Genomic DNA, 20,864 nt, shown 5'->3' with positions numbered 1-20,864 from the left:
GTGATCCAAGCCATACCTACCTATGCAATGTCGGTCTTTAAAATTCCTAAAAAAATGTAAAGGAATCATTGACGCGATAGCGCATTTCTGGTGGGGTGACGAGGAGAACCAGAGGAGGATGCACTGGATGGCCTGGTGGAAAATGTGTGTACCAAAAAACCAAGGTGGAATGGGATTCCGTGATATCCACTGTTTCAACCTGGCTTTGCTCGCCAAACAAGCATGGCGTCTTATAGATAATCCTGATTCCTTGTGTGCCACTATTCTGAGGGCCAAGTACTACCCTGATGGCGATTTGCTGAAGTCTAAGCCAAAGCGTGGCGCTTCTTTCACCTGACAGAGCATTATGGCAGGTATAACTACTCTAAAACGTGGCTATATTTGGCGAGTGGGTAATGGACATAACATCAATATCTGGGAAGATGCCTGGATCCCAAACTGTGTCACTAGGAAGATTGTGACCCCTAGGGGGAGCCATTTGCTATCAAAAGTGAGTGACCTGATTGACCCTGCTTCCAACAATTGGGACGAGGAACTGATTAGACAAACTATGTGGCCCATTGACGCACAACGAATTCTTTCAATCCCACTTTCGCAATATGATATGACAGATTTCATTGCCTGGAGTTACACAAAAAATGGTATGTTCTCGGTAAGGTCTGCTTACTCGGTGGAATGGAATTATCAGTATGAGAGTAGACTCAAATATTCTAATGGGATGGGGCGAAGCATACCAAATCCTATTTGATGTCAGATATGGAAGTTAGCCTGCCCAGCAAAGGTAAAAGAATTTATATGGCGTACATTACATGGCACTCTCCCATACCGGGTAACACTCGCTAATAGACACATGAAGGTCTCGCCCTCTTGCCCGACTTGCTCTCGGGGTTTAAAAGATACGAAACACATGCTTTTCCTCTGTAGTAAAGCAAAGGAGGTTTGGAAGAGACTAGGGATGGATGTGATAATTAATAAAGCTTGTGAGGTTGATCTTGCCGGGGAGGCAATATTGGAATACCTTTTACTTCTTCCAGACCAAGACTTGAGTATTATGGGGTACCAAAATGTACGTGAAATGATAGCTATTTCAGCTTGGTACCTATGGTGGGAAAGACGAAAGTTAGTGCATAAGGAATTAACTCAGAATGCAAATCAGATAGCAATGGGGATCATAGCTCTCACATCCAACTTTGTAAATGCATCATCTCCAAAGGCGATGATGAAAAAGGGGGGTTGGTACTGTCCTCCTAGGGGTTTTGTGAAACTTAATATTGACGCCTCTTTTGATCATGATATGTTGAAGGGTACGATGGGGGCAGTTTTAATAGACCACAAAGATAGGTTCATTGCAGGAGGAAATGGAAAGATTGACTATTGTGCGGATGTTTTGATGGCTGAAGCTTTAGCTCTCAAGTTTGGCCTAACAATGACGCAAAGGGCGGGGTGTAACCGTCTAATCATCAACTCAGACAACATGGAGGTGGTTGAGACCATGCAGGAAGGAGGACAATCAACGGGGGGCGGCGGCGGCAGTCTTCGAGGATTGTTACCACTACGCCTGTGATTTTGTCACGACTAGATTTGAACATTGTAATACAAATAAAGTAGCTCATGAACTTGCTAGATTAGCTAGATTTTCTTCGACTTCGGACTGGTTTGAGGAACCTCCAAATGAAATTGTAATGATCCTCACAAACGATGTACTGATTATTTCAAATGAATAAAGCTTCCTTTCAAATAAAAAAAACTTGTACGAGGACCTCTGTCCTGGGTAGTACTCTTTTAATTAGAACGCTATAATTAATCAATACGGCCACGTTGATCACCGGCCACGCTGATCACATAATTTAAAATAATAACTTTGCTCGTACGATTGGAACTACTCCACCGGACATGAAAATAGTACCAATATTATTTCAGTTTGGAGGGGTTCTGAAGTTTGGCTTCACTGCATCCTTCTACGGTTCAGTTGGCGGCACCTCAAAGCTAAAAGAGCCAATTTGTAACATGTTTTGAAGGATTATCTCTTGCATTTACGGTCACATCACGTCCGGTTACCCGAACTGTTGAGCGGCCTCTGCAGCGGCGTGGACTCGGTGGCGCCCAGCGCCGCGGCCGTCGATGAGGCCGGCCCGCCACTCCCCCTGTACTCGGTCCCGTTGCGCCAGATGTATATAGCCGTCCTGCAGCCTGGAGCGCCAGTCGCTGTCGTATTGGTCGCCTTTGGCGTAGCTCTTCCTGCCGTCGCCATCATTGAGGTTCATGGACCAGGAGGCATTGTACGGGTCCCCGGCGGCGACGGTGTAGGTGTCGTCGCCGTCCATGAAGGTCCGTGAACTCGCCCTGTAGGTGGCGCCCGACGGCCAGGAGAACTTGCCCCGGCCCGTGGCCTTGCCGTGCCGCCACTCTCCCTCGTACATGCACCTGTCCGTCCACAGGTACTTCCCGGCGCCGTGACGCGCCGCTGCGCCACTGCCCCGTACGTGTAGAAGTCCCCGTTGGGGGGCCGCGCTCGACGTAGTCCTGGCTGAGGCGGCCGGCATCGTCGACGTCCGCGGAGGACGCCGAGGAGGATGACTACTTGAGGAAGGAAAGTACATACATGTCCATCGTCCATGCTCATGACCTGGCTCGGTTTGGGTTTGGTCAATTGATAGAAAACCTGTCAAGTCGCAGGAGGCCGCAGCCGAGGGGCCGGAGCTGGAGCGGGGCGAAGAGAGAGCAATACTCACGAGGAAGAAAAGAACTCACTGCCGCTGGAGCCGGACACCGTCCACCTGACGCCATGGAACCTGCCGCGAATTACAATGGGCTACAGCCAGAATGGTGTCCTCCTTCCCAAGCCTCCGGCCAATCTCGCTCGCTCCGCTGCGGCAACGAAGGCGCCGAGTTCGTCCACGCCAATCGAACTCCTCGCGCACGCCTTGGACCGCTTTCACGCCTTGCCGGCCGCTTCGCCGTCGCGCCGGCGGGCAACGCGAGCCTGGTGATCTTGCTCCGCTGCGGCAATGAAGGCGCCGAGTTCATCCACGCCAATCAGGACAGGACCGCCGGCAGCGGAGTAGCCCAAACCAAAGGAACAGGAAGCAAACAGGTACTTATAGGCAACCAAAGAAAGATAAAAAACAAAAACAGAACCCACGAGAAAAGCCCAGAAGGCAAACGTGGCGAGATGCATGGCGCAGACATGCATGCCCATGCGGAGACGCGTCGAACGAAGGAAACCCAGGAAATCTAGAACAGGCACGTCAATTTGACCATGCAAACTGGCCAGTCACACAAATATTAAAAAAATAAAGAAACTCTCACGTACGATGCGTTGCACACTTGAAGGTAAAAAGGGCTGCACACGCATCGCTAAAAGAAACATGGTAAAAACTCCAAAAAACTAGAAAAATCGAATCCTTACGGGCCTAGTCTTTTTAGTATTTGCAAGAATAAGAACATCATTAATTTTTTTCATAGGCATTTCAATATTAGAATCCGCCAAGTGCAAATTTAAAAAACATTTTTCAATATCGGTAAGATCAAGCACGTCACATAAAGATTTCAGAATTGTAGAAACACTAGCACCCAAGTCACATAAAGCAAAACACTCATAATTTTTAATCTTGACTTTGATAGTAGGTTCCCTCTATTTAATTTTGTAGGATTTGAAATTTCTAATTCCAGCTTTTCTTCCAAAGTTTTCATCATAGCATCAATAATATGTTTATTAAAAGCTTTATTTTGTTCATAAGCATGGGGTGAATTTATCATGGATTGCAACAAAGAAATACAATCAATCAAAGAGCAGCTATCATAATTAAAGTTTGTGTAATCCAAAAAAGTGGGCACATCACTAGTTAAAGTCTTGACCTCTTCAAACCCACTTTTATCAATTTTCTCAACAAGATTTTCACCCTCTGAATTATCGGGACGCCTTCTAGCTAAAGTTGACTCTTCTCCAGTCCCTTTATCATCCATCTTTATTTTACTAAACAAGGAATCAATAGAAGAAACACCAATCATTTTAATATCTTCATCATTTTTATGAAAGCAATCACTAGAAAACGCTTTTTCTAAAAATTCTCTTCTAGCTCTAAGCATAGCGGTTCTTTTCTTACTTTCATCCATAGAGACATAAAGAGCTTTAATTGATTCCTCTACCTTAGGCACATAAATTTTCATCTTGAGATTTTCCACATCATGAGAAATTCTATCAACACTTCTAGACAAATCATCAATCTTATTCAACTTCTCTTCTATTGTAGCATTGAATTTTTTTTTTAGTGTTGATAAATTCTTTAATATTATTCTCAAGATCAGAGTTGTTCCTATTATTATTATAAGAAGGATTGCCATAGGAATTACCTTAATTATTAGAGGAATTACTAGGGAAATGACTAGGATTAAAATTACCTCTATAAGCATTTTTATTGAAATTGTTTCGCGAGATAAAATTCACATCTATGGCATCACTATTTTGCTCAATCAAAGTAGAAAAAGTCACATCATTAAAATCAACAGGAGCACTTTTACTAGCAACCAATTTCATAAGAGCATCAACTTTTTCACTCAAAGAAGAAATTTCTTCAACCGAATTAACCTTTTTACTAGTAGGAGCTCTTTCGGTATGCCATTGTGAATAATTTGCCATAATATGATCAAGCAATTTGGTGGCTTCACCCAAAGTAATTTCCATAAAAGTACCACCCGCGGCAGAATCTAAAAGATTACGAGAAACAAAATTCAACCCCGCGTAAAAAAATTGTATGATCATCCAAAGATTTAACCCATGAGTTGGGCAATTCCTTAGCATCTTTTTCATCCTTTCCCAAGATTGTGCAACATGCTCATGTTCAAGTTGCTTGAAATTCATGATTTGGGTTCTAAGGGAAATAATTTTCGCGGGCGGAAAATACTTAGTAATAAAAGCATCTTTGCACTTATTCCAAGAATCGATACTATTGTGAGGCAAAGAAGAAAACCAAATTTTTGCATGATCTCGCAAAGAAAACGGAAATAATTTCATCTTAACAACATCATTTTTTTGCATATCCCATAATTCCACGAATGTGTTAAGATGGGACGCGGCATCCTCATTAGGAGTACCGGAAAATTGATCTTTCATAACAAGATTCAGCAAAGCAGTATTAATATCACAAGACTCTGCACTAGTGGCGAGAGGAGCAATCGGAGTGCCAATAAAATCATTGTTGTTGGTATTTGAGAAATCACATAACTTGGTGCTCTCTTGAGTCATTGTGACTACGCAACAAGATTGCACTCAAAAAACAGATCCGAAAAGAAAACGGCGAACGAAAAAGAGGGTGAATAAAACGGCAATTTTTTGTGAAGTGTGGGAGAGAAAAACGAGAGGCAAATGGTAAATAATGTAAATTATGAGGAAATGAGATTTGTGATTAGGAACCTGGTACATGTTGATGATGTCTCCCCGGCAACGGCGCCAAAAATTGGCTAGTTGATGGGTTACAACCCAAGTAGAACAAGTAATTAAGGCACAGGATGATTTGCTTAATGAGTTGAATAGTAAGAATAATGATAATGTTGTTAGGGTTATGACTAGAGGTGGTAAAATGAACCAGGAACCTTTGTATCCTAAGGGCCATCCTTAGAGAGTTGAGCAAGATTCTCAGAGTGTTAATACTGATACATGATGTCTGCTAGAACTACGTCGGTATTACCCTAAAGAGGAAGGGATGATGCAGCACAACGACGGTAGGTATTTCCCTCAGTGATGAGACCAAGGTTATTGAACCAGTAGGAGAACCAAGCAACACTACGTAAACAGCACCTGCACACAAATAACAAATACTCGCAACCCGGCGTGTTAAAGGGGTTGTCAATCCCTTTCGGGTAATGGCGCCAGAAATTGGTGTGTGGACGGGAGAAAGTTGTAATAAATTGATAGATTGAATACCAAATAAAAAAAGTGCAGCAAAGTATTTTTGTATTTTTGGTTTAATAGATCTGAAAATAAAAGCAAATAAAATAGATCGCAAAGGCAAATATAATAAAGAAGAGACCCGGGGCCATAGATTTCACTAGTGGCTTGTCTCGAGAAAAATAGCAAACGGTGGGTAAACGAATTACTATTGGGCAATTGATAGAACTTCAAATAATCATGACGATATCCAGGCAATGATCATTATATAGGCATCACATCCAAGATTAGTAGACCGACTCCTGCCTGCATCTACTACTATTACTTCACACATCGACCGCTATCCAGAATACATCTAGTGTATTAAGTTCATGGTAAAACGGAGTAATGCAATAAGAACGATGACATGATTTAGACAAGATCTATTTATGTAGAAATAGACCCCATCTCGTTATCCTTAATAGCAATGATACATACGTGTCGGTTCCCTTTCTGTCACTGGGATCAAGCACCATAAGATCGAACCTATTACAAAGCACCTCTTCCCATTGCAAGATAAATAGATCAAGTTGGCCAAAAAACCCTAAATATCGAAGAATAAATAGGAGGCTATAAGCAATCATGCATATAAGAGATCAAAGAAGACTCAAATAACTTTCATGGATAAAAAGATAGATCTGATCATAAACTCAAAGTTCATCCGATCCAAACAAACACATCGCAAAAAGGAGTTACATCATATGGATCTCCAAGAGACCATTGTATTGAGAATCAAAAGATAGAGAGAGGAAGCCATCCAGCTACTAACTACGGACTCGTAGGTCTACAAAGAACTACTCACGCATCATCGGAGAGGCACCAATGGACATGATGAACCCCTTTGTGATGGTGTCTAGATTGGATCTGGTGGTTCTGGAACTTGCGGCGGCTGGAATTGATTTTCGTCGACTCCCATAGGGTTTCTGAAATATTGGGGTATTTATAGAGCAAAGAGGCGGTTCAGGGGGCACCCGAGGTGGGCACAACCCACCTGGGCGCGCCTGGGCCTCCAGGCGCACCCTGGTGGGTTGTGCTCCCCTCGGAGCACCCCCCCCCTTGGTGCTTCTCCGGTCCACTGGATGTCTTCTGGTCCAAAAAAATCCACAAAAAGTTTCGCTACGTTTGGACTCCGTTAGGTATTGATTTCGTGCGATGTAAAAAACATGCAGAAAACAGCAACTGGCCCTTGGCACTATGTCAATAGGTTAGTACCAAAACATGATATAAAATGACTATAAAATGATTGTAAAACATCCAAGAATGATAATATAACAGCATCAAACAATCAAAAATTATAGATACATTGGAGACGTATCAATACACTAGTCCTAGTAATAAAAAGAAAAAGAAAACTGATAGGACTTTGCATGCTTCTAGTGAACCTGTTATAGTACACCCGAGAATCCCAATGATATTTCTATTTCTGATGCTGAGACACAATCTGGTGATGAAGATGAACCTAGTGATAATGTTAATAATGATGTTCATGTCGATGCTCAACCTAGTAATGATAATGATGTAGAGATTGAACCTGCTATTGATCTTGATAACCCACAATTAAAGAATCAATGTTATGATAAGAGAGACTTTGTTGCTAGGAAACATGGTAAAGAAAGAGAACCATGGGTTCAGAAACCCATGCCCTTTCCTCCTAAGCCATCCAAGAAAAAGGATGATGAGGATTTTGAGTGCTTTGCTGAAATGATTAGACCTATCTTTTTTGCGTATGGGTTTGACTGATATGCTTAAAATGCCTCCTTATGCTAAGTACATGAAAGATATTGTTACAAATAAAAGAAAGATACCTGAAGCTAAAATTTCCACCATGCTTGCTAATTATACTTTTAAGGGTGGGATACCATAGAAACTTGGAGATCCAGGGGTACCAACTATACCATGCTCCATTAAAAGAAACTATGTTAAAACTGCTTTATGTGATCTCGGAGCCGGTGTTAGTGTTATGCCTTTCTCTTTGTATCGTAGACTTGAGTTGAATAACTTGACACCTACTGCAATCTCTTTGCAAATGGATGATAAATCAACTACTATACCCATCGGTATTTGTGAGGATGTGCCTGTTGTGGTTGCAAACGTTGCGATCTTAACGGACTTTGTTATTCTTGATATTCCCTAGGACGACAGTATGTCGATCATCCTTGGTAGACCCTTTTTGAATATTGCAGGGGCTGTTATTGATTGCAACAAAGGCAATGTCACTTTCCATGTTAATGGTAATGAGCATACGGTACACTTTCCGAAAAACAACCTCAAGTTCATAGTATCAATTCTATTGGAAAATTTCAACTATTACGATCGGAGGTTTTGAATTCCCTCTTCCTACTGTCAAAAAGAAATATGATATTCTTATTGTTGGGGACATGCATATCCCCATTGAGGTAACCTAGTGTTATTCGAAAATTCTCCGGTTTCATGTCATTCGAAAGAAGTTTGTTAATAAGACTTGATCAACCTTATTCATGGATTCCTTTTGATGAGCATGAGATGGATGAATTTAGAAAGCACAACTCTCTGTACCTATCTTTTACTTTCTGTTATTTAGATTAAATAAAGCAAAAATATTATTTTCTGTCTGTTTTCTGAATTATCCTTGCAATAAAAAAATGTCCTGAAAATAAAAGTTCTCCAAATGCCCTGAAAATGTAGTATGATTTTTTATAGAATATTTGAGAATTTCCGGTGTTGAACACACACCAGGGGGCTCACCAGTGGGCCACAAGGGTGGAGGGCGCGCCCTACCCCCCTGGGCGCGCCCCCTGACCTTGTGGGCCCCATGTGGATCCCCTCCACTTATTCCAGCACTCATCCACTTCGTCTTCCTCCACAAAAAATCATCACATAGCTCAAACACGTGTTCTTTCTCATTTTGCTGCCATTTTCGATCTCCTTGCTCAAAGCTCCATTCACAAAACTGCTTTGGGGGATTGTTCTTCGGTATGTGACTCCTCCAATGGTCCAATTAGTTTTTGTTCTAGTGCTTTATATGTTGCAAATTTTTGCTGCTGTGGTGACCTTGTTCTTGAGCTTGCATGTCAAATTTATATGGTCCAAAGTAGTCTTGATGCATGATATAGCCTCTAGACACTTGTAGGAGTAGTTGCTATCAATTTTTTTGAGTTTGGTTCACTTTTCTTTTGAGTCACTAAAAATTCATAAATTTTCAGAGGAAGAAAATGATGAGGAGATTGTTGAGAGGTTCCTCGAGCCGCAGTTTGAATGAAAAGGAAAATGAGGAGAAGGAGAAGCCCAAGTACAATCTTCCTCGCGCCGCGGAGATTCGGCTGTGTGAGTGGCCATGTGATGCATTCTTACAGGTGGCCGGAATTTATGAGGACATCTATTGTTTGGCTGAGAATGCAGGCATCACCGACTTCCTCCACGACCAGTGTGATCAGTATCTCCTACTCACTAATACTTTCATGCAAAATTTTCATTTTTATGCTAGAAGATCACCACCCACGGTAGAGTTTCACTTATATGATGAGCATAAGCAGATGACGCTTTATGACTTTTGTGAGGTTTGTAAATTACCTTATGAGGGTAGCGTCGAGGAACCACGTCCTAGAGATGTGGAAGATTTTATTGATGAAGTCACCATAGGGGAAAGGAGAAGGGTGTGGAAGCGAGAGTGTGTAGTTTGCATTTTCCTATTTTGCGCTATTACTCATTATTTGCTGGGAGATGTTTAATTGGTCATGGGGAGAGTGGAGGCCTTAGTGCTCCTGACCTTGCCATTTTGTGCCATGCTTTACTTCGTGATAAAACTTTCAGTTTAGGCGCTATGGTTGCTAAATGGTTGAGTTTAAACCATACTAAGGGTCCTATTTTCGGAGGCATCTTCGCCTCCCGCCTTGCTAGATGCTTCGAGATACCCATTAGGCACTATGAGAAAGAGGAGAAACTGCTACCCACTATATATTTAGATTATGAAAGCATGGTCGCACATAAGTTTATTCGCTATGATGAGGAAAAGAGACTCATTTATAACTTGATATTTAGCGATGATACTTTTCAGATTATTACCTTGCCTGCACCTACTTTGTTCGATATTCATTCAGGCGGGTACTTTGTTCTACCCTCGGACATTCATGCATACTGGGGGGGGGACACGATCCCCAGCTCCTGAGCCAGAGCCATCACCTAATCCGTATCAGGAGTCTATTTATCAGTGGGAGCCACAGGAGCTCGCTAACCAGTGGAACCTCTAGGATCCTCCTCAGTACACCGGAGAGGACTACTTTGACCCATGGGCGTAGACCAACTTAGGCCAAAAGCCTAAGCTTGGGGGAGTACGTATTTCTCACCGACATTACATTCATGTTCACACACTCATTTCAGTTGTCGGTGTTCATACTTTTTCATTGTATCATCCATGTTAGTTTATTTCTTCTTCCCGCCTTCTTCTTGTGTGTTTGAAAAACCTTAAGAAAAACCAAAAAAATTAGTTGTAGTTTAGTTACTTTCCATGTTCATTTAGTCGTAGTATTAAAAGACAACCCAAGAAGATTTCTCGTTCTTCTTTTATTTGTTGGGAGCTTTCCCGTGTAAATAGTTTTTCTCGTTCTTGTTTTACTTTCTTCAGAAAAACAAAAACTCCAAAAATATTTCAATGTGTTTCTTTGAAATTATTTTCTTTTCTTTGGGGCTCGAGAGGAGAAGACCACGATGAAAATGTTGAGTGGCTCTCATATGCATTATTGTTGATCTAACAGAGAGCCCATATTACCTTGTATTCTCCTTTGAATAAATGTTTGCAGATTCCAGCTTAGTCCAATGCACGTGCACTATTATTATTATCCACACCGTTCGGTCGTGCAAGTGAAGGCAATAATGACGATATATGATGAAATGATTGAGATGAGGAAAAGCTGGTATGAACTCGACCTATCTTGTTTTTGTAAATATGATTAGTTCATCGTTCTTGATTCAACCTATTATAAATGGAACATGTTTGCAATGACAATTAGATATTATAGTTACTCATGCCATGCTTAATTAGCTAGGAGTTTATAATGGTTTACCTTGTGTGCCAACATGCTTTTAAAATGGTTGTGATGTAGTGTGATAGGATGGTATCCTCCTTTGAATGATTCGAGTGGCTTGACTTGGCACATGTTCACGCATGTAGTTGAAACAAAATCAACATAGCCTCTACGATATTTATATTCATGGTGATTTATATCCTACTCATGCTTGCATTCAATGTTGGTCAATCTCAATGCATGTTTATGATTGTTGTCGCTCTCTAGTTGGTCGCTTCCCAGTCTTTTTCTAGCCTTCACTTGTACTAAGCGGGGATACTGCTTGTGCATCCACTTCCATGAACCCAAAGTTGTTTCATATGAGTCCACCATACCTTTCTATATGCGGTATTTACCTGCCATTCCAAGTAAATTTGCAAGTGCCAAACTCTAAACCTTCAAATGATAATCTGTTTTGTATGCTCGAATCGCTCATGTACCAACTAGGGATGTCTATATCTTCCATGCTAGGTGGGTTATTCTCACGATGAGTGGACTCTGCTCATCATTCACGAGAAAATGGCTGGTAACCGGGATGCCCAGTCGCATGCTCAAATCAAATCAAAATAATTGCAAAGAAAACTCCCCTAGGACTGTTGTTAGTTGGACGGTACCCGCTGTTTCGGACCAGTCATGGAGTGTGCTTGTTGGTGGTGGGGGAGTATAAACTTTACCATTCTGTTTGGCAACCGCCTATAATGTATGTAGCATGGAAGATACCGAGATCTCTTGGTTGTTATGTTGACAATCAAAGCATGCCGCTCAAAATATTATTTACCTCTATTTCAAAACTTGAGCTCTGGCACCTCTGCAAATCCATGCTTACCTCTGTGAAGGGCCTACCTATTTACTTTTATTGGTGAGTCATCATCTCTCATAAAAAGCACCAATTAGATAGCACTGTTGTCATTTGTATGCATTGTTATTAACTTATATTGAGTATGACTATGACTGGATCTCTTTTACCATGAATTACAATGTCTAGTCAGTCCTTGATCTTCAAGGGTGCTCTGCATTTATGTTTCACGGTCTCAGAAAGGGCTAGGGAGATACCATCTTGTTATATCATATCATGATTGTTTTGAGAAAGTGTTGTCATCCGAGATTCATTATTATTGCTCGCTAGTTGATTATGCCATTGATATGCATAAATGTGAGACCTAAATGTTATTTTGAATATGGTTAGTTCATAGTCTTTGCTGAAAACTTGAATGCTGGCTTTACATATTTGCAACAAGAAGATCAAACAGAGTTTGTAAAAGTTTTTCTTTACCACTTTCAGTTTGTCAACTGAATTGCTTGAGGACAAGCAATGGGTTAAGCTTGGGGGAGTTGATACGTCTCCATCGTATCTGCTTTTCCAAACTCTTTTGCCCTTGTTTTGGACTCTAACTTGCATGATTTGAATGGAACTAACCCGGACTGACGTTGTTTTCAACAGAATTGCCATGGTGTTATTTTTGTGCAGAAATAGAAGTTCTCGGAATGACCTGAAAATTCACGGAGAGGGGAAATCATCGCCATCGTCATCATCAACCATCCTCCATCACCAATTCATGATGCACACCGTCGTGCGTGAGTAATCCCATCGTCATCTTCCTAGACGGTGATGGGTTGGATGAGATTTACCATGTAATCGAGTTAGTTTTGTTAGGGTTTGATCCCTAGTATCCACTATGTTCTAAGATTGATGTTGCTATGACTTTGCTATGCTTAATGCTTGTCACTAGGGCCCGAGTGCCATGATTTCATATCTGAACCTATTATGTTTTCATGAATATATTTGTGTTCTTGATCCTATCTTGCAAGTTATAGTCACCTACTACGTGTTATGATCCGGCAACCCCGGAGTGACAATAGTCGGGACACTTCCCGGTGATGACCATAGTTTGAGGAGTCCATGTATTCACTAAGTGCTAATGCTTTGGTCCGGTTCTCTATTAAAAGGAGGCCTTAATATCCCTTAGTTTCCAATAGGACCCCACTGCCACGGGAGGGTAGGACAAAATATGTCATGCAAGTTCTTTTCCATAAGCACGTATGACTATATTTGGAATACACGCCTACATTATATTGATGAATTGGAGCTAGTTCTGTGTCACCCTATGATATAACTATTGCATGACAAATGTCATCCGACATAATTATCCATCATTGATCCATTGCCTACGAGCTCGTTGCATATTGATCTTTGCTCCGTTACTTTTCCGTTGCCAGTGCTACAATTGCTACAAAACTGCTACTGTTACTTTTACCACTGTTACCGTTACTTCCATACTACTTTGCTACTAAATACTTTGCTGCAGATATTAAGTCTTTCAGGTGTGGTTGAATTGACAACTCAGCTGCTAATACTTGAGAATATTCTTTGGCTCCCCTTGTGTCGAATCAATAAATTTGGTTGAATACTCTACCCTCGAAAACTGTTGTGATCCCCTATACTTGTGGGTTATCAACCGTGCACACACTACACCACAAGACTTAATTGGGGGCAATTAACTGCCGGGAGAAATACCTGAATAGGGGCAAAAGATCTGTCGGGAAGGTTGTTACTGCTAGTAGAATGACTTCACGATAGAAAAACTGCCGGCGGAACTTGTCTAACAAGGGCACATAAACTGTCGGTAACCATCTCCACCTAAAAGGGCACATTATCTGGCGGCACCACTAAAGCATGGCCCATTTTCTGCCAGGACCTGTCTTTGGCACGAGACTGAAATAGTTTTGGGCCCGCGGGATGGCACGTCGTGGTGGCTTATGGTCGTCTATGCCCCGCAGGGAGATGAGCTCAAATCGCAATTCCTTCTCGACATGTATACGAGAAGAACCTATCGTCCGAGACCTTGGGTGGTGATGGGCGATTTCAACATGATCCTTCGCGCGAGTGAGAAGAACAATAACCACCTGAACCGCTCTATGATGGCCAAGTTCAGGGACTTCGTTGATGACCATGAGTTGAAAGAGATCTACATGCATGGGCGCTTGTTCACTTGGTCCAACGAGAGGGATGCCCCAACCCTTACGAAAATCGACAGGATCCTTGTCTCCGTTGAGTGGGAGCTGGCAAACATGGACCATCTTCTTCAGGCCCTGTCCAATAACATCTCGGATCATGCCGCTTCACCTTTCAAAAGCGCGCTTCTCCCTCCCAAGAGAAGGTTCCGGTTTGAAATTTTTTGGACGAAGTTGGATGATTTTGAGCAGGCGGTTCGAGAGGCTTGGGTCTGTGATGACCCTATTGTGGATCCGTTCAAGAGGCTGAATGCGCTATACAGGAACACTGCGAGATACCTGCAAGCTTGGGGGCAACGTAAAGTGGGGAACATTAAGCTGCTGATGGTCGTCGCCAACTGGGTTATTCTCAGGCTAGACCAAGCTCAAGACAGAAGGCTGCTAACCCCCGAGGAGTTATGGCTCAGGAGATCCTTGAAGCTATCCCTCCTCGGACTCGCATCCTTGGAGAGAACCATTGATAGGCAGAGATCCAGATTTCGATGGTCGCGAGAGGGATATGCCAACACTAATCTATTCCAGGCGATCGCGGACGGAAGGTGGTCCAAGAATTTCATTCCAAGCATCACGTGCGGAGATGAGATCGCCACTGATCAACATAGAAAGAGGAGATTTTCGCGAAGGCCTATGATGGGCTATTGGGCACGGCGGTGCACATAGAGCACACGCTGGATTTCCATGCCCTTGGGATGGAGCAGCTGGACCTGGCGGATCTCGATTCGATCTTCACAGAGGATGAGGTTTGGAAGGTAATCAAGGAGATCCCACCTGATCGTGCGCCAGGCCCGGATGCCTTTATTGGTATCTTTTACCACAAAGCCTGGCCCATTTTTAAAGGAGACATCATGGCGGCCTTACTAAAACTGTTCGTGGGCGATTCCAGGGGCTTTGGAAAGCTTAATAAAGCGCACATGGTACTAATCCCTAAGAGGGCCGACGCCACGGCTGTTTGGGACTACAGGCCAATCAGCATACCTCATAGCTTCTCAAAGATCTTCTCTAAGATCCTGGCCAACCGGGCACGAGGAAGAATGAATGAGATGGTGGTTGTTAATCAGTCCGCCTTCATTAAAGGAAGGAGTATCCATGACAACTTCCTTCTAGTAAGGCAGGTGGCCCGGAAGATCCGCGCGCGGAAGGAGAAGGCACTCTTCCTAAAGTTAGATATCTCATGAGCTTTCGATTCGCTCTCCTGGCCCTTCCTGTTCGAGGTCCTGAGAGCCAAAGGATTCGGCCCAGCGTGGCTAGCTTAGGTTTCCTCCCTGCTGTCCACTGCCTCGACCAAGATTATCATCAACGGGAGCCCGGGACGCACCATTTACAATGCAAAAGGATTGAGACAAGGGGATCCCTCCTCCCCCTGCTATTCGTCTTGGCCATGGATGCTCTCGCGAGCTTGATCTGTCAGGCTACTGATGTTGGAGCCATCAGCTCCTTCCGAGGCATCTCGACGACGCAGCGGCTGTCTATCTACGCTGATGACGTCGCCCTGTTCATTAGGTCGACTGTGCATGATCTGATCGCAGTCTGCGAGGCGCTCGGAGTTTTCAGGGAGGCTTCGGGTCATGATATAAACTACAGGAAATCAGAGGCAATCCTCATCAGGGGCGACGATACCGACGAACAGCGAGTGGTGGGGCTGCTACAGTGGATGATGGGAAGCTTCCCCTGCCAGTACATTGGTATTAACCTCGCCATCAAGCGAATGAAGCGCGCGGACTGGATGCCTTTCCTCGATCAAGTTCGGAAGATCATCCCGGCTTGGCAGCGGGGTCTCATCCAGTGCTCGGGCGGCTGATCCTTGCTAAAACCGTGATTTCTACTCGGCCAATTCACCAACTACTTGTTCTCAACGCGCCAGACTGGGTCCTGGAAGAGATTGACAAATGCATGGGAGCGTTCTTTTGGGCCGGCAAGGATAAGCTTAATGGAGGGCAGTGCTTGGTTGCTTGGGACACGATCTGCAGGCCAACATGCTACGACGGCCTCGGTGTAAAGAACCTACATCGACAGGCCCTCGCGCTCCAAGTTAGGTTGGAGTGGGTGCGGAGGACGGATGCAAACCGGCCCTGACAAGGCTTAGCGATGGCCGGTGATGAGGATGCGTTGATGGTCTTTGACAGCATGATCAAGATCGTGGTGGGGAGTGGAGCGCGAGTCCTTTTTTGGAAGGACAGATGGGTGCATGGGTTCAAGGTGGGAGAGATTGCACCACTGTTGGTGGGCCTCTGAGTACCAGGGCCAAGAACACCAGGACGGTTTAGCAGGCTTTCGTGGGCAATGCTTGGACCCTTGACGTCGACCGTGAACTCTCCTTCACGGCCCACATTCAAGTTGCCAACCTCTGCCAAGTGATCGCCACTGTACCACGAGATCATAACATGCTAGACGAATTCAGCTGGCCTGCCGACCAATCCAGTAGCTACACTGCCAAGTCAGTCTACAGAAGGCTATGTATGGGCCTCGAGAGATCTCCCACAAACGAGTGCATCTAGAGGAGCTGGGCACCCCTTAAATGCAAGATCTTTGCATGGTTCGCATCCAAGTACCTCCTATGGACCTCGGACTGTCGTGCGAGACACGGGCTTTAGGACGAGCCCTCGCCCTGTTTCCTTTGCCTGCATGGAGAGGACTACATGGATCACATTTTTGGGCAATGCGTCTATGTTAGAGAGGTTTGGCATGGGTGCTGGTACAGGCTACAGATCAATGTTGACATCCCCAACACCATGGGCAGATTCTGATAGAGGCGAGGGTGTCCCGATCTTTTGATGAGATGATAACTATCGATTTGGTGGAGACGACTTTGATGATCCGACTACAAACGTGCACGACGTTGCGCCTTAGCAATCGCTAAACCAATCTCCTGAGGTTACTGACGATGCCGGAAACATGGTCAGCCTGACCATGAAGGTCTATTCCTGCAAGCAATCAAAGAACGAGCAAGAAATATGATAAAGCAATCCGAGTATTGCGAATATATATGAAGTATTGATAATGGTGGGGATCCGTAAGCGGTCTTGGTCTGGTCGTTGGACACAAACGAAGTACACAAAGTTGCAATGGCTAACTTTTAACTAAACAAATCCCAAAGTCTAAACAGCGCCCTAAGGGCTGTATATATGGAGGAAGAGGGGGGGATTTCGTGGCCCCTAGGGGAGGGGTCCGAAACCAACCCTATCTCTTGTTTCCCCACACATACGGACTCTAAAAACAGCCTATACTTATGTATTTCGAAATTACATGGGCCTGGCCCAATAATAAGGTGACGCAGTACCTAGAATAGCCTCTGGACGAAATTTATGAAGTGGCATCTTGTATATTTCGTCCAAGGCTTCATGCACTCATTATGGTGGCTTCAAAGTCCTGAAATCATCACTTGTAACTCCGTTCTTGTTCCCCTTGCGCATGCCATCATCTCCATGCTTGGTCTTGCTCCAATGTTCATCCCTCTTATCCATGTCAGGACCTTCATTTGTAAGCAAAAAAAATGTATCCAATTTAGGCAGCATCATATTCTCATGAACATTAGAATCATTACCAAGAAACGAAAGCACCTAATAATTTAATTGGCGTGCGCGAGCTCTAGTAATTGGACCAGTATATGTAGTAGTAGGGGCTGTGGGTGTAACAATGGTATTGATGTCCGCATCATCCTCCCCTTCTTGAAATGAAGTCGTCCTCGACAGAAGCTCATCTTCCTCACCCAAATAAGGCTTCAAATCTGCAATGTTAAAAGTGGGACTAACCCCAAAATCTGCAGGCAGCTCATCAGCAGCAGGAGCCACTGAAGTATCAACAGCAGCACCAACAGTTTGGCCAGGCTCAAGAGGTACACGGCTCGCTCAGCGGAGTGTTGTTTCGCGACGTGGAGGTAGTCGTTGTTGTTGCTGTTGTGGCAGAGGTGCGGCAGGTGCAGCCGGTGGTGGTTGTGGAAGACGCGCAAGCAGTTCATTAAATCTGTTATCGAGCTTTGTTTCAAACGTCTTCTCAAGACCAGTTATCTTATCCATGGCCTCTTCAAAATTGTTCAGCACATCTTGCACCTGTCCAGTCATCATTTGCTAAAATTTATCATGCAACTCCTTATTCGTCATGTTCTCCCAGTCAGTCTCGTCGGCTTGGGATCCTGCCATGGTTAGCAGCAATAGAAACACACAAGAATATGATCCTACAAACTACTAGGAAGTGGTGGCGGTGGTGTGGTGGACAGTCACAAATCCGTCAAGCGAATCTCAAATTCTTACCAGTTCTTACCAAGCAGCAGGTGGTGATCGGCAACCGTTGTAGTCAAAACTCTCAAAGCTTGGATAGAGCGATTACCAGGGAGAGACAAATGCACGACGTAGATGTATGTGGAGCTGGGAAGGCTTATAATATGGTAGCAAAAAGGGTCAGCAATAATCAATTCAGAGATGCAAAGTTGAATAAACGCTCAACGACGGTACTGTGCTATTCCTAGGCTGGACCGTGCTAGAGAAGCGAGCTTAGAACACTAACAAAATAAAGGCGCTGCACGTAAACAAGGGAGGAGCACACTCTAGAAATTTTTTCTTTTTTTTTGTTCTTTTTTTGCACTCTTTTCCTCTCTTTTTTTGATCCGCAACAATTTTTTTCGAAAAAGTCTACAAATAGTCTAAAAACTGCCTAGCCAGAATTTCCAGACTTAGTTTTTTCTTGAGACTGGAGCTATTATTATTGTACGGGTAGCACGAAAGTTCAGGGGTCCTACTCTGTCACGACTCGAAGTATGGTGTGATATGGAAATCCAAAACAGAGTAACAAACTACTGGACTCGGACTAGGACTAGTGGCGGAGATGAATCTGGTGGAACTCGGACTGGTGATGGTATATGACGGTGGTATATGTGGACTCGGATTGGTGGTGGTATATGGACTCGGATCGGTGGTGGTATATGGACTCAGATTGGTGGTGGGATATGGACTCGGATCAGTGGTGGTATATGGACTCAGTGAAGTAGCGGATAAGCGATGGTGGTATATGTCAGGGCGATGATGATGGTGCGGCGGCGGCATGACAACTTGTGAACAGAACTCGAAACTCTAAAGGACTAGACACTAAGACCAGCAACTAGACACGGCGATGCAACCGCAAATTCAATAATGCAAAACCCTAAAAAGACTATGCAAAGGCTCAGATTAGTTCGGATATGATGAACTAACCCTATTTTTTTTTGGCTTTTCCGTGGACCGTAGGTATGAAGAACAGACTCGATCTAAACTACGAAAAACTGTAAAATCTCACCGAGCAACCTGGAAATCTGCTACCACTTGATAGAGGCGAGGGTGTCCTGATCTTTCGATGAGATGATAACTATCGATTTGGTGGAGACGACTTTGACGATCCGACTACAAACGTGCACGACGTTGCGCCTTAGCAATCGCTAAAACAATCTCCTGAGGTTACTGACGATGCCGGAAACACGGTCAGCCTGACCATGAAGGTCTATTCCTGCAAGCAATCGAAGAACGAGCAAGAATATGATAAAGCAATCTAAATATTGCGAATATATATGAAGTATTGATAATGGTGGGGATCCATAAGCGGTCTTGGTCTGGTCGTTGGACACAAACAAAGTACACGAAGTTGTAATGGCTAACTTTTAACTAAACAAATCCCAAAGTCTAAACGGTGCCCTAAGGGCTGTATATATGGAGGAAGAGGGGGGAATTTCGTGGCCCCTGGGGGGGAGGTCCGAAACCAACCCTATCTCTTGTTTCCCCACACATACGGACTCTAAAAACAGCCTATACTTATGTATTTCGAAATTACATGGGCCTGGCCCAATAATAAGGTGACGCAGCACCTAGAATAGAATCTGGACGAAATTTATGAAGTGGCATCTTGTATATTTCGTCCAAGGCTTCATGCACTCATTATGGTGGCTTCAAAGTCCTGAAATCATCACGTGTAACTCCGTTCTTGTTCCCCTTGCGCATGCCATCATCTCCATGCTTGGTCTTGCTCCAGTGTTCATCCCTCTTATCCATGCTAGCCCTTCATTTGTAAGCAACACAAATGTATCCAATTTAGGCAGCATCATATTATCATGAACATTAGAATCATTACCAAGAAACGAACGTACCTGATAATTTAATTGGCGTGCGCGAGCTCTAGTAATTGGACCAGTATATGTAGTAGTAGGGGCTATGGGTGTAACAATGGTATTGATGTCCTCATCAGATTCCAAGACTGGTGTTTCGCCAAAGATCAAAATTCTCTGGCAAGGCACGACGAGGTTTCGACTCCTTCGTGATTGGCACCGCTTGGCTGATCTGGAAGCAATGGAGCGCTAGGGTCTTCAATAGACAGCAACAGAAGCGGGCGGCGAGGCACTTGGTAGACTTAGCCCTAGATGAGATCAAAGATTGGAGTGAGGCAGGACTAGGTGTCAGTGGTTTAGACCCCTTCGTAAGAGAGTGACTTTTGTTTTCCTTTGGTGTAAGGTGGTCTCGAGCCTACGTGGATGTTCGCATCTACAATAGGCCGCTCTTGTAATTAACATTCTCTCTTCTATAAAATTATGGTATGCCATTGGCGTATTCTTGAAAAAAATAGTTTTGGGCCTAAGCGCGCGCTAGCGGGAGAAAGCCCGCGAGATGTGAATATTTTGGCACCCAACAGAGTATAAATGAGACCCCAATCTCCCAAATCGACCCCAAATTGTGTCGACGTGCCCTCGTCGCCGCTGCCCCGCCCCCAATCGTGAGATGCCCTCGCCGCCACCGCCGCCCCCGCGCCCGTCCCTGCCTCCAATCGTGAGATCCCTCGCCGCCATCGCCCTCGCCCCCATCCCCGACCCCAATCACGAGATGCCCTCGCCATCTCCGCCCCAACCACCGCACCCCTGCCTACGCCCTCAACCA

The 20,864-nt window shown here is 44.2% G+C and overlaps 1 long non-coding RNA gene across 1 annotated transcript; it reads right to left on the bottom strand.

The window, feature by feature from the left end:
• Positions 1 to 1,672: 1,672 nt before the first annotated feature.
• LOC109785631 (uncharacterized) lies at positions 1,673 to 3,155 on the bottom strand. Its single transcript, XR_012204644.1, has 2 exons — positions 2,733 to 3,155; positions 1,673 to 2,626 (listed from the first exon to the last, which is right to left on the bottom strand). It is a non-coding gene; the product is annotated as an uncharacterized lncRNA (long non-coding RNA).
• Positions 3,156 to 20,864: the final 17,709 nt, after the last annotated feature.

Source organism: Aegilops tauschii, chromosome 1, assembly GCF_002575655.3.
Source record: "Aegilops tauschii subsp. strangulata cultivar AL8/78 chromosome 1, Aet v6.0, whole genome shotgun sequence".
Classification (NCBI taxonomy): Eukaryota; Viridiplantae; Streptophyta; class Magnoliopsida; order Poales; family Poaceae; genus Aegilops; species Aegilops tauschii.
Note: the sequence above shows the minus strand (reverse complement) of the source record. Positions and strands in the feature narration are given on the sequence as shown.